We start from the raw sequence: 13,833 nt of genomic DNA, 5'->3' as shown, positions 1-13,833 counted from the left end.
AAACAAACACAATAATTGAACTTATATTACTCAATAGGTTTGCTTTAGAATAAATGTAGTAAAACAAATTAACCTGGAAAAGAGATTCATAGAAATGATATAAATTGATCTATAGAAATAATCTCAACTGATGAGACTGAATAAAGCAGAACAGAACAAAAGATACGTGAGGCACAGTCAAAACATCTATAACTGAATTGGACATAAAGACAAGTGAGAGAGAATGGAGAATAAGCAATATTGGAAGAGCCATTGGTCAAAAATTTTGTAAAACTGATAAAGAATATCAACCTACTTTCAAGAAATTTAACAAAACCTAAGGAACATAATACAAATAAAACCTTACCTAACAAGATTATAAGCTGCTGAACCAAAACAAAAGTCTTAAAAGTAAGTGAAAGAGCACAAATAAGTATTCCAACAAAAACTATAGAAGCTTGAGACAATGAAATAGTGTTTTAATATGCTGAGGGGCAAATTTGCCAGTCTAAAATATAACCAGTGAAAAAAGCACAACAGTGAGGCACAGTAAAATATATTTAGACAAGTAATTGTTCAGAGAATATTTGTCTAGTAGACCTGAACTACAGAAATACTAGAAGTTCTTCAGACTGAGAAAAAATTATCCCAGATAGAAGCATGCAATTAGAGGAAGCAGTGAAGTTAACTGAAAAAAAGTCTTAAAATATTGGCACAAAAAGTTCTAAAGATCTGAGTAAGTTCTGTATCTGTTATAGAAACCATGATTAACGCATTTTACACACACACACAATTCCAACCACATGTGGATTAGCTGGTGAATTCTTACCAAAACTTAAGGAACTAATTGGACTTGTCTTAAACAAGCATTTTCAGGAAATAATACAAAAGAACACTTATATTTTGGGGGGAAACTGGTAATCATTGACACAAAAATCTGAAAGATATTACAAGAAAAGTAATTTATAAGAAATATTCACCATGAAAATAAACATGAGAAGTAAGGATAAATATAATTAACTTGTCTTTTAGAAAGTTTAAATGTTGAATAAAATATGACAACAAAGAGTGGGGGTAACTAAATAGTGTTTAACTGTTCTAAGGTCCTTATATTGTTGGAGAAGTGGAAAAAGTACTAATGTAGTCCACAATAGTCTACAATAAATAATGTATTATGTAGGATAAAGTACTAAATAGGAATTACAAGTATTTTAATAATGTGAAAAATATGTAATTCTAAATATGGCAAAAAATAAAAAGATAGTACAAATATAAAAACAGAAGATTAAATCCAGAATTAATAAAGAACTCTTACAAATCAATTTGAAAAATTCAGAAAATCTATTTTTTAATGGACTAATGTCTTGAATAGGCACTTTATTAGCAGATATCAAAAACCTAAAAACATAAGAAAATCATTAATCGCTCAGAAATGCAAATTAAAACCACATTAAATACCACTATATACCCACTAAATACCCAAAATTAAAATGACCGATAATATCAACTGTTTCAGAAGATACAGAATAACTACCACCCTTGTAGACTACCATTCTTATTGTGTGAATGTAAATCTGAAAAACCATATTGAAAATTTGTTTGGTAAAGTTGAATGTACATGTACCCTTTGACCCAGCAATTCCACTCCTGGATGTATATATTCAAGATCAATGAGACGTCAGTCTATCAAAACATATGTATAAGATATTCAATTAGCATTATTTATAGTAGCCCAAAATTAGAAACAGATAAATCATCCAGTAACACAAAGTTATATATTCATAAAATGGAATACCCCTATTAAAATTATAAAGTATGAACTATATATATAAGAATCTCATAAATGTTCAAAACCTAATATTGAATAAAATCAGTCTTGCAGGAGCATATATACTGCATGATACTATTTTTATGAAGCTCATTAATAGCCTATTAACATTATTAATGGAAAGAATCTATGTAAATAGAGGTCAGTATAGGAGTTACCTTTTTTTTTTGGTTGTGGTTATTGACTGAGATGGCAAGAAGATGATTTATGGGGTATTTGTAAGATATTTTTTATCTGAGTTGTTCCATGTATATGAACCTATGTGAAAATTCAATAAGGCATATACTTAAGATCTGTATAGTCTGTTATGTGTAAATTATATATTAAAATTTAAAAGAAGATTAATAAAGCACATTTTGGTTTTACACATGCCTATCTATAACCCAACCATTATACATTTATGTATATACCCAACAGATACAACTGGGAATTTTTTACACCAAAAGACTTTTATTACAATATTATTTTTATATCCAGACACTCAGAACAGTTCAATTGTCCACCAAGGGCAGAATGTAAAAATATTTTATTGGTTCATTGATAGAATAGAATAAAATACAGCAATTAAAGAACTGTTGCTAAGTATCAGGGGAACCAGCCCCCAATATTTCAACGTAGGTTCTTTTCTATTTTCCCTAAGTGTTGACTGGTCTGAGAAATAGAGTACAAAAAAGAGAAATTTTAAAGCTGGGTGTCCGAGGGAGACATCACATGTCAGCAGGTTCCGTGATGCCCCCAAGCCACAAAACCAAGTTTCTATTATGGATTTCAAAAGGGGAGGGAGTGTACCAATAGGGAGTGGGTCACAGAGATCACATGCTTCACAAGGCAATAAAATACGACAAGGCAAATGGAGGCAGGGTGAGATCACAGGACCAGGGCGAAATTAAAATTGCTAATGAACTTTCATGTCCCACTGGGCACACATTGTCATTGATAACATCTTATCAGGAGAGAGGTTTTCAGAGCAGACCATCGGCCTGACTGAAATTCACTAGGCGGGAATTTCCTTGTCCCAATAGGCCTGGGGGGCGCTACAGGAGACCGGGGCTTGTTTCATCCCTTATCTACAGCCATATAAGACGGACATTCCCAGAGTGGCCATTTTAGAGATCTCCCTGTAGGAACGCATTCTCTTTCTCAGGGCTGTTCCTTGCTGAGAAAAATAATTCAGAGATATTTCTCCTATTCGCTTTTGTAAGAAGAGAAATATATATGACTCTGTTCCACCTGGCTCCCAGGCAGTCAGACCTAATGGTTATCTCCCTTGTTCTCTGAACATCGCCGTTATCCTGTTCTTTTGTCAAAGTGCCCAGATTTCATATTGTTTAAACACACATGCTTTATGAACAATTTCTGCAGTTAACGCAATCATCACAGGATCCTGAGGCAACATACATCCTCAACTTATGAAGATGACAGGATTAAGAGATTAAAGACAGGCATAGGAAATCACAAGAGTATTGATTGGGGAAGTGATGAATGTCCATGAAATTTTCACAATTTATGTTCAGAGATTGTAGTAAAGACAGGTGTAAGAAATTAAAGTAATAATTTGGGGAACTAATAAATGTCCATGAAATTGTCACAATTTATGTTCTTCTGTCACGGCTTCAGCAGGGTCCACTGTTCGGGGTCCCCAACTTCCCGCAACACTGAGTCTGTAGTGTCACAAATATGCTTGCATTCATATAAATTTCCTCAGGAAAAATGAATCTATTGTAGAAGAAGTCAAAAGAGTGCTATATTTGGTAGAAGAAAATTAGTGAGGCATAAAAGAGGCTTCTGAGGTGCTCTTGTGTATGGCAGTCACATGACTGAGACCATATTGAAAGATGATGAAAATTGTATATGTATGATTTTTGCACTTTTTAGTCTGTAACGATGTATTCATTTGTGGGAGCTACAAACTGGGTGGCCTAAAACAACCAACATTTATTGTGTCACAGTTTGGGAAGCTAGAAGTCTGAAAACAAGATGTAGTCAAGGTAGTTACCTCCAGAAGGATATGAGGGAGGCTGTCTGTGTTTCCTGAGTCTCTCACAGGTTCTGGTGGTTTGCTGGAAATCTGGTATTCCTGAGTTTACAGGTGTGTCTGCCCAGTCTCTGACTACACATGGCATTGTCTTTGTGTCTCCATATAGTCTTCCCTCTGTGGATGTTCCTCTGTGTTCAATTTTCCCCTTTTTATAAGAATGCTAGTAATACTAAATTAGGGCCCACCCTAATGACTCCATTTTAACTTGATTCCTCTGTAAAGACCCTATTTCTAAAGTCACATTCTGACGTATTAGGGGTTAGGACATTAGCATACATTTTGGGGAAAAACACAGTTCAACCCATAACATATATTTCAATTTTTAAAATCCCAAAATTATATCTAGCCTAAAAAGGAATGAAATTGAAATAAATATCACAGAGGCGTGCAGTACACCTTGATTATATAATACTTATTTCTAAAGCAAATGTTATAATGGCTTGAGATATACTAGAATTGAACATTTTTTAGCTATAAGACACATATGAGAAATTGGCGACATTTATTAGTCTCAACAAGATTGAATGACTTTCTTTTAAGGTCACACATTTAAATAGTTAACAGGAGAAATAGCAACCAGAGTCGTCGTCAAATACCCACCTACCCCCTTTCCAAGACAACTAAGGTTTCAAATCACACCCATTTTTCTCAAATTATTTCTAGAATATTTAGCAACAGAGGCTTTCAATTTGGCATATTTTGTCTACAATTTTGTAGTTTGTGTAAAGAAAGGTTAGGTTAAGGGAATTTCATTTTAAAGGTGAGAAGCAGAATGACATTTGTGAAGCTATGATGTTGTGCCATCTGGCATACACGAGGGTGTCGTACTAAATTGGATCAGAATGAGCTCCTTTTGGAAGGAAACCTTTAATAGACTGGGAAACTTTGGGGGAAACTTCCCTTTTTAATAGAGCATTTGAAAATGAATTCTGCATAGCTGGCTAATGAAGGAAATCCAGATTCGTTGCCAAAACCAAGTTTTAAAGGAATTTGCAACCCTTCACAGTCCATTCAAGGAAGCAATGGACATTTTGATGAAGAAAGTTTTAAAAACCTTTCTTAAAAGGAGCCCTTACTTTGATATTGTATCATGATCAAAGTCTTCCTCCCTCCCCCTCTCCCTTCTATGCTTTTTCTTTTCTATCTTTCAATGACATCAGTTTCATGGAAATAAATGGTTAAAAGACAAGGATTACAACACACACAGTTGAGTGACACAAATCTTGTTGTAGTGTTAGAAATACATCAATACATTGGGATCATAAAGGGAAACAAGGGGAAAAACATCTAAGTTAAGAATAGAAAATGCTGATTCCCACAGTCTGTGTAGAAAATACTTGATTTTCCTGTCAGTGGAGATAACTGAGATTACTTAGCATTGTCAATTCTTTTCCTTCTGACTGAGCCGGGTGAGGCAAAATTTAGCAGATGAGTTGAGGGACAAAAAAGTATTACCTTGGCAGTATAAACATTAATACTGTCTACATTGTTGACTAGGAAATGCGTGCAAAATTAATACACTCTTGGTAGTATGGGTTGGCCTCACTTCTCTACTGTGTGGTTAATAGAATGCTGATTCAACAGACGATGTAGAATTGTCTAAAACTCATCTTCAATGAGTTCATGGCATGTTTTGGAATTCACTTGTTTGCCTCAGGAACAGTAGCTGTGTTCAGTTCTGTCCTGTCTTTGATTTTGGAAATGAGTTTACTGTGCTCTGTAGTGTCAGGAAGATGACATGGCATAACTAGGCAAACGGCTAGGCATTTTCTCACAGTGAATTACCAGTGCCCTTACTCGTCATATATCCACAACAGACAGAGGCAGCTTCCTGAGGCAATCCAGGGTATGAAGAACTATACATCTGGGGAAAACCTATCTTCAAATATATATGTTAAAATCTAAAAAATGTGTTAGTTTGTATTATTTTTGTGAATATTTAAACATTCCCTATGCATATAAAGACCTAGTTAAAGAGATGCAGCCTTTTGGCATGTTCAATAAACAACTCCTTGATGAGAAACCACACTATAAAAATAATAAATATGACCTAATACAATTGAAAAATGAGATTAGTCACTGTTGAACTATTCTTGCTTAGAATGCCCCTGAATTTCAGTCATAGAAATTCACCTGTACCTGGGTCAGTTACAAGTTCTTATTTGTGATGATTTCTGTTCCATTGACAATTAAAATTTTGGTAAGTTGAATAAAAGATCTTTCTAAAAAGGAGGTCTTACACTGGCAATGTATCATGATTAAAGTTTTCCTCCCTCTTTCTCTCCCTCCCACATATATATTTTCTTGTCAGTATATGTGTATGTGATTTGTGCCATTTGTGTGCGTGTAGGTAAATGAAAGTGGCATCAAGAGAATCTCACATTTTAAAACTTTGGGGTAGTATAATTCTTATGCATCACATATTGCATAATGTTTGACTATTAAGAAATTTGCATCACACATCTACTTATTTCATTAAACATGTTACAGGCAATTAATTTACTTATAACCTCCATTTCCTTTTTCCCCCTCTCTGGTTCTCCTGCTGCAGGGTCATCATGCATTGCCTACTCACAAAATGTCCTTGTTTTTTCCCTTACTCCTGTCATTGATCTTCTGAATCTTTCCGGTGAACTTAGCATGGATATTTTGATAGAAAGCTCTGACATTAGCTCTGGAGTTGTTTTGCAAGGAAGGTTGTTTGCTTTTTCACCAATTTTTTTTTTGAGGTCCTCGAAGTGTTTTCATATAGATGTTTCACAAGAGCCATTGCAGAATTGAGAACATTTGGCATGAGCTCTCCCTCTTTCGGTCCCACAATTTTTCTGAATCCTACTTGAGGTTATCTTTTCTCCCCTGTTTCAATTGTAATATTGCCCTTACTTGTTAGTTTTTAGTTTGAACTCTCCTGGGAGGTCTAATGTAGAGTTTGGACAAGGACACAAATTCATAATAAACCTACCTAGTCAATTTTGGTATGAGGGCTTAGAAGGTGGAAATGGCCACATTTTGAACTGGAGGTAAGGATCAGGAATGGTAATGGAGAGAGACATACAGGATTTTCTTATGGGAAGAAGAACAAATAACCTCTGGGCAGTATTAGAGCCCAGAGAGTGATAAGCCTTTTCTAACTTCGATATTCTATGTACAAATTCACAAGACTTTTATAAATTGCCAGACTGCATTGCATAAACCAAATGCCAACAGAGCAGTGACCTTTCAAATTACTGGCACAACAGGAGCCGAGATCAGAAAGTTCAAACTTAAAGCAAACACTGACAAGAAATCCGACAGAAATGACTTCTGTGTCTGGTCAACTTAACATAACATGACATATTGTAAAGCGCATTTGGCTTTTTAGGTAGAATTGTCTATAAAGGTTTAACTGCTTTAGAAAATATAAATGTGAAAATTTGTGGTATTGGGGTTTATGTGTAAGATATTTCTACACTTGAAAGACAGAGTGGAAAAGTTTGGTATAAAATCTGTAAAATATGTTTGTAATAATGCTAACAGAAGAGGTGAGAGTTGGGTAGGGTGGGGTATAGATGGGAACATAGTTTGGGGATTGGGGAAAGGGAAGTTATGCTGTAAAATAGTGAGGCGTATTATATAAAGTCTGTTTTATGTCTCAGTTGAAATATGTTGTAGAGATAAAATAGATCATGATGGATTTTGAATCTGATTTCTAATTTTAAAATGTTATGAGGTTTTGTTGCTTTCCTATTTCATACACATTTCTTTATGGGTTTCACTTACTCTCCATGACATTGCAGGTGCCAATTACCTTTTAACAAAATTAAATTCACATATATTTATAATTTGCATGTATATATCCATAGTTTTTTATTCTATACGTATTATTTAAAGATGGTTCATCAATCACAAAATAAAAAGTATAATTTTTCTGTGCCTTCAGTTTTCTGCTTTGAATTTTTTCTGACAACACTAATTTTCACCTACCTATACTCATTCATAGTATAAAAGTGTGCAAGTGCATATTTTCCCATGTTTACATTTGAATGGGTGACTAGAGGTACATCTATGATGACTAATACTTTCTAAACACATATTTACTTCTCATATCTGTATAAATGATTGTGAGAGGAAGGGGAAAATAGAGATGTATCATTATACTGTCTTAAAGCATATTCATCTGTTCTCATGTTGGAGACACTTGAATATGATGAATGTTTCTCTTTCACTGCTAACAGGTTGTATGTGTGAGCCAGATCTTATTGCAAGTGTTTGAAAGGCTATAGCAAATATGGGATATTGCCAGACAGTTAGTAAAAAGCAAATTGATTCTATTGAGAAATTAATTCACCAGCTGAAAGAAGTACATTTGCCTAAGAGTCATCAGATATTCTACCCACCAGACTCATCTCCAAGATAGCATCCCTAATGAGCTTCCTAAACCCACTAAACATAAGCAGGAAGCATCAGTCATCAAAACTGACTATTTTCAGCTAATCAGCTGACTGCACAAACTGCATGGCATTGAGGAAAGGAAGAGCATTCTGAAAGAATTTTTTTTTTCATTCTGTCCTCACTTTGTTGGTTTCTCAATTTTACGGATGCAGTGTCATGCGCAGAACCCTGTAAATGAGCATAGTTCGTTCAAGTATATGAAGTGCTTTCCCGTGTATTATTATTCAGTAGAATTAAGTGAATTTTAACAGGCTTAAGTGATTTGCCTAAAGGCACACAATTAATGTGTGGCTGGAATTCAAAATTGTGTCTTTTCCTCTGTTTTAATTGTTCTATAAATACGGGTGTAGTGATTGACTTTGTACCTACCACAACAGGGAATAGGTTCAAAATTTAAAACGCTGTTTATCTTATAATTAGGTAGACTCAAAGGACAGAGTCAAGGCAGAGTGGGGAGCCAGTCATTGTTACTCCCATATGGGTTTGCTCCTTCAAAGACAGGATTGGGGTAGCAGTGCCAGCTCCGACTGGTTATAACGATCTTAATGATAAAGTTAACTAACCATAACTGAATACTCATAGTGTGCTAGCACTTTTCATAATGTATCTCAAATGATACTCACAAACATTCTAAATAAATGTTACATTTTTGTTGTCTTTGTTTTATTTTGTTACATTTTGTTTCATTTTTTTTTTTTTTGAGACAGGGTCTCTCTCTGCTGCCCAGGCTTTAGTGCAGTGATGCAACCATGGTTCACTGCAGTGTCAAACTCCTGGGCTTAAGCAATCGTCCCACCTCAGCCTCCTAAGAAGCTGAGATGACAGGCATGCACCACCACTCCCAGTTCCAAATAAATATTCTTATCCCATGTACTGATGCAGAAAATGTATGGCCCAGAGAAGTAATGTTAAGTTTGTTGGAGGTTTTATGTTTTAAAAAATTATTTTATCAAACCCTAATGTAAACTGTGGATTCTGGGTGATAGTGATGTGTCAGTTTAGGTTCATTGATTATAACAAATGCGTCATTCTGGTGCAGGATGTTGACAGTGGGGGAAGCTGTGTGTGTGTGTGTTGGGAGTAGGGAGTCTATGGGAACTCGTCTACTTTCCACTCAATTTTGCTGTGAGCCTAAAACTACTCTAAAAAATGAAGTTTGTTAATCAAGAAAATCATGTTGTATGAATATATGGGACAGCTATTCATGTATGTGGTAAAAATGAGAGATTTGTTGGAGGAGTGTGTCTAATACGACTGATATTCATGTGTTACTTATAAAAACTGGCTTCATGGCTGGACATAGTGGCTCACGCCTATAATCCCAGCACTTTAGGAGGCCTAGGCAGGCAGATCACGAGGCCAAGAGATTGAAACCATCCTGGCAAAAAGTGGTGAAACCCTGTCTCTACTAAAAATACAAAAATTATCTGGGCATGGCGGTGTGTGCCTGTAGTCCCAGCTACTCGGGAGGCTGAGGCAGGAGAATTGCTTGAACCCAGGAGGCAGAGGTTACAGTGAGCCGAGATCACGCCATTACACTCCAGGCTGGGTGACAGAGCCAGACTCCATCTCAAAAAAAAAAAAACCAAAAAAAAAAAAACAAACAAACAAAACCTGGCTTCATTTTCAATCTACAGATTCATTTCATTTGTGTATGTTCACTAAGGGTGCATGTATGGAAACCCTTTGTTATTGAAGGTTTGTTGGGAAGGGCTCGTCTTTGGTGGAAACTATGTCTATTTCTCGAAAGTGGTTTAAGAGTAAGATGTGAAATAATAACGCTTGCCCCGAGGATGCAGCCAACAGAGCGTAGGAGTTACTTGATGCTGTCTCTGAGGGATTAGAGGAGAAGACTATAAAGAGCCTCTCCCCTGAGAATAGAGAGGACTTCCTTACCTGGTATCTCAGATCACGAAGCTACAGTTCTCTCCCTGCTTTAGGAAAAAACAGACTTTTTGCAAAAATCCATTTTTGAAAATATTCCTATGTTCTAGATGTATAATGAGATATTTCTGTACGTATTCATTAAAAAAGGTAATTAGAACATTTTTCTCTGGTTTATAGTAACTAGGATGGCAATACAAATATACCTTGGAAGTATTTCTTGGTATGATTCTTCAACATAAAATTGTTTTAAAAACTTAGAAGTCTCCAGGTACTCAGGAATAAGGTCATTTTAAATTATTTCTTATTGGCGATAAGAAAAATAATTAGGCATGACCACATAACTAAATGTTTACACTGTCTCTCCTGTTTCCTGATTTTCAGGTTATTTTTTATCCCAATTTTATTTTCCTATATAGTCATAAATTTCATTTTTGAAATAAAGTATGTAATAATCACTTTTTAAGAACCAAGGCTATGCCTTCTCTTTTGATATGGATGCTTATCCTTCAAAATATGTGTTATGGCCGGGCGCGGTGGCTCATGTCTGTAATCCCAGCACTTTGGGAGGCTGAGGAGGGTGGATCACGAGGTCAGGAGATCGAGACCATCCTGGCTAACACGGTGAAACCCCATCTCTACTAAAAATACAAAAAATTAGCCGGGCTTGGTGGCATGCACCTGTAGACCCAGCTACTCAGGGGGCTGAGGCAGGAGAATCTCTTGAACCCGGGAGGTGGAGGTTGCAGTGAGCCGAGACTACACCATTGCACTCCAGCCTGGGCAACAGAGTGAGATTCCATCTCCAAAAAAAAAAAAAAAAAAAAGTGTGTTATATTTAGGATATACTCAATTAATTTCATGGGATGAATAAATGAATCAGTTCATCTGCCAGTCAATAAGTAAGTGTAAAACCAAAGTTTTTCTAGAACATCAGGGTCTTTGATAATTTTCAGAGAAGAGAAAAGATTTTATTCAATTAGATATAGAGAGCATTGAAGGCAGAGTAAGCTTAAATTATTTCCAAGTTCAAATAAATATATGTATTTCGCATCTATAATCTGGTAAGTACTCTAGTCATGATGGAAGGTGATGGAAAGCAGGTTGAATTCTGGTCTTATCTTTGAACAACTTATCACTAATCAGATATGACATGTTCACGAAAGTTGATTAAGTGCAAGTAAATGATACACAGTTAGAATTATCACAGAAATATGTGAGGGATGGAAAAAGGGGTATTTGAGTTTGAACTTGAAGATTAAATACAATTAGATAAAATAAGAAAATGAAAGGGTGTATTCTATGTGGAGGAAAAACAAGAGTTCGAAGTGAGAAGAATGTAAAAGAAGCATAAGCAAAATTCTAGACATAAAGTCACACAATTTCTGGAAGAACAGATTGATGGTTCTGCAGTAGAAGCTGGGTACTGGGGAGCTGTGTTTAGACATAATTTAAAAGCAAAACAAAATAATACATAATATGGAACCTTGACTGCCAGGCCAAATTTGAACTTTTTTCTTGGCGTCATTTCTAAAAGCATGTCAGTGGATGTTGAGTGAGGGAAGAGGGGTAATTTTCTTAGGTACATTTAGAAATTGTGAGAAGAATCTCAACTAGACAAGACTGCCTCCTGCAAAATTTCTCATGAGGGTTTAGTTCTGGGAAATTAAGAAGCAGCCATGGCGTGTATTTCTCAAACATTTTTCCACATTTTATCACTCTTTCGGTGACCCATCTTTTTGGATTGATCTCTCTCCTCTAGACACATGTCATGTTGGGAACTAGTGGTTTTGACAGTAAAGAATCACAGAGAGCAATAAGGCTGAAAAATGACATGGTGAAAGTACTGATTTTAAGAAAATAATATGGTGGTGGTGGGTAGGAGAGACTAATGGCCCCTGTAATGAGGGAGCTGGGAAGATAAACTGTAATGACATGAATAGTGGAGATGAGCAGTTTTATTTTAAGATAGAAAGTGGTAGAGTTCATCTCACTTCCAATTGCTGCTTAGAAGTGAACTGCAGAGAAAAACGGGCTGCAGGTAAAGACTTGAGTGTAATTTGTATACAGGTGAGAGTTCAATCTGTTAGGATGAATTCCGAGAAAGAGACTAAAAAGTAGGAGATTTATATTATTAATTGAAACACTTCCATGTGGATGCTGGAGGCGATGAGAGAGGAAGTGAGGAGAAACATAAGCAAACTTAAGAAGAAATCAGGATAGTGTAGTTAAAAAAAGAATTTGAATAAAGATCTTATTGTGAAAAGCCCGTTGTTTTTGTTCGTTACAAATGTACTGGAAATTTCTAAAAATTAAGTTTTATTACAATATGAAAGTGTACACTTGTGGATGTGTGATAGAGAAGTGAGAAAATGTAAATGATCAGGCAGAGCCTCCACACACAGGAAGGGGAGATACTGACCCTACGACAGGGCTGGAGTACTACTGGGGACTGAGAATCACGAATCAGGTGGGATCCTGGATATATCTGACTCACGTAATTATATTTCTTGCTCAGAGACTTGGAAATATTGTGAGAGGGATTATTAAGAGGTAGATAAACTGAAAAGGTTTTTTGGATAGCTTGTCTCCAAGGGTACCATCTTCTCAGTAAGGTGGTATCTTACAGAAATGATGACCTCTCATTCTGAGAAATATGCTAGAGAATCAAACGCTTTCAAACACAATTGCCAAGAAGTAAATGTGGCTCATTTGAGGGTTAGAGAGTGTATTCATTTTCTCTTCCTGCATAACAAACTACTACACATTTAGCAGCTCAAGACAACATCCATTTATTACTCACTATTCCACCGAAGAGAAGTCTGGGTGGGCTCACTGCTCAGGGTCTCACAAGGCTGAAAGCAGGTTGTCAGCCTAGCTTGACTCTCTTTGGGAGCTTTGAGGGAGAATCTGCTTCCAAGCTCATCTAGGTGGTTGTAGGAATGAAGACCTCAATTCCTTGCTGGCTGCAAGGCAGATCACTCTCAGCTCTGAGAGGCCACTAGTGGTCCATGTTCCTTGTCACAGGACCTTTAATAGGCCCTATCACATCATCCAAGTTCACATCTTCAAGGGCAGTAGCATGGTCCCCTGCATGTAAGCTCCTCAACTTCACATCTCATGCTTGTAATGTCTCTAACTTCTGGTGATAGAGGAGACTTTGGGGGGTGCGGGGGAGGGATAGCATTAGGAGAAATACTTAATGTAGATGACGAGTTGATGGGCGCAGCAAATGAACATGGCACGTGTATACCTATGTATCAAACCTGCATGTTGTGCACATGTACCCTAAAACTTAAAGTATATTTTTTAAAGGGAAATAAGAAAATCATGTGATTGCATTATTCCAACCAGATCATCTCCCTTTTGGTAAACTCAAAATCAACTGATTAATGGCATCAGTTACATTGCAAAATTCCTTTTGCCATGTAAGTTCGTAGACATGACTGACGTCATATTCACAGCCCCAGGGGTTAGAGTGGGAAATCTTGGTGTCCATTTTGCTGTTCTCCTTAGCATAAACAGTTTAAATTAAAATATAGTTTTGTGTAGTTTGTTTTTTTTTTTGAGTTCATGTGCCTCAGACATTTCCTAGAATGTCACTGAAGTGATGGAGAAGAAAAATGGAGAAAACAATAAATGTTTTTTAAGTTTGTTATATTTAACAATAATT

Source organism: Mandrillus leucophaeus, unplaced genomic scaffold (genome assembly GCF_000951045.1).
Source record: "Mandrillus leucophaeus isolate KB7577 unplaced genomic scaffold, Mleu.le_1.0 Scaffold511, whole genome shotgun sequence".
Classification (NCBI taxonomy): domain Eukaryota; kingdom Metazoa; phylum Chordata; class Mammalia; order Primates; family Cercopithecidae; genus Mandrillus; species Mandrillus leucophaeus.
This window is presented reverse-complemented; position numbering follows the sequence as displayed.